This window comes from Heteronotia binoei, chromosome 21, assembly GCF_032191835.1.
Source record: "Heteronotia binoei isolate CCM8104 ecotype False Entrance Well chromosome 21, APGP_CSIRO_Hbin_v1, whole genome shotgun sequence".
In the NCBI taxonomy this organism is placed as follows: domain Eukaryota; kingdom Metazoa; phylum Chordata; class Lepidosauria; order Squamata; family Gekkonidae; genus Heteronotia; species Heteronotia binoei.
In genome coordinates, this window is record NC_083243.1 from 92113861 (window position 1) to 92115544 (window position 1684).

Consider the following 1684-nt stretch of genomic DNA (forward strand, 5'->3'; position numbering starts at 1 on the left):
GATGTTTGCTAAGGATTGGCTCACCAGAATTGCTAGCACTGATTATAATAAGTTCATCTGGCAATGATTGCAGCATCACTAATATGGAGCAAGATGTTCCCAATATTTCTGGCAGGGCAAGCTGAATAAGCTTTGCTTAGGCAACATCTCAATTAAGTACACTTTGCTGTCTCCACACATTCCCCCTGCCAGTTTTCCTTGCTGGATAGGGTTGGCATATTGAAATATGGAACATCAATGGAAATTGATGGAAAATTAGTGATGTTCTTTGCAACCATTTTCTCTCCAAACCCAAGTATCCATATTATTTGAATGTCCTATAATAATTTCAGTGTTCTCAGTATGATGACTTTTAGTATCCCAGAAGTTCCTTCCTTGATCTGTTCAGTCTTGGTGGGCACACATCTTTTAATGAACTTGATTCCATGTTCTTCCATGGGTTCCCCCATCTTGTTTGCCATATCTTGATCAAAGCCTCTTAGGATAATGGAGTGCACCACCACAGTCACATCGAAAGCAAGACCAGCAAGAAACCCTACACATTCAAGGGCAACAAAGGAAGCCCCAACCACCGATATCTTTCCTGGACATCAAAGCAGGGAGAAGAGGTCATCACTGGTGATGCAATATTTCTTGTCTCCAGGGTTGCAGGATAATGGGGCCTTTCTCCAGTGGCAATCAGAATCTCTCTGCTGTGTAAAACTTCTCTAACCCTTTGTTATTTGTTGCCGTAAATCTGAGAGATGCAACAAATTATGCATAAGTGTTCTTATATGTGACTTTATTACCTTGGAGGGCTATCCAGTGGCCCCAATACAGAGAGTCAATGTAATTCTGAACCACTTCTGCCATAGTCTCCCAACTGTGATTTCCTTTGGGATCCAACTGCCACCCAAACTTGGGTGCATCATATATGGCTTCCCCAAGCAAAGTTGTCTGGTGCATCAGCTTTTTAGGTATGCAACCTATGCTGATGCAAGTTCCTCTAAGACTCCATCTAGTTCCCAAAGGAGTAGGGACAACATAATCCAGAACCATCACCTTCTTACTGAGCTTGGCAGCTTCACTGGAAGTAGCCAGTTCACTCAAGTCCTCTCTGATGACAATCAAATCATAGTAATAAGAATGCCCTTCTGCTTGGCCATTCAGTTCAAGCATCTGTTAAAGTGTTCCTTCCTTGTGTGCCTGAAAGGTTTTCTGGTGACCTCTAATTTATTTTGCTGAACAAACATGACAGGCACTGAGGTCTCCATTGTGAGTTAATACAAAGTTTCTTTCAGTCACTGCCCATCTTCTGTAAGAGGTAGAAAAGGAGAAAAAACACACCTTATTGGAATGTCTATGAACTGTTCATATCAGAAATGTAGAAGGTAACATGTAATGTAAAAGAACAGTTATTTTACTCAGAATGTTTCATCCACTCACAATAACTTTCTAAAACAAAATACTTTTGTAACTTCTCTCTAAGCATCTTGATCACAGCCACTGTAGTTAAAGGAGGGTTTCCCAATGACTGCTGAAATATAAGGATGATAGTGATCTTCAAAAATCCACCAGGGAGAACTTGGTTGACCAACCTGGTCAGTCTTGATGGGTGGCAAAGCCACTGGGAGGGGGGAATTAGCTGAATGATTGTTTTTTATTATTCATTTCATTTATAATTTAAATTTATAGACCACCCTTC

The 1684-nt window shown here is 40.7% G+C and overlaps 1 pseudogene; it reads right to left on the bottom strand.

The window, feature by feature from the left end:
* Positions 1-317: 317 nt before the first annotated feature.
* On the bottom strand, positions 318-1298 carry LOC132589621 (thioredoxin reductase 1, cytoplasmic-like; annotated as a pseudogene).
* Positions 1299-1684: the final 386 nt, after the last annotated feature.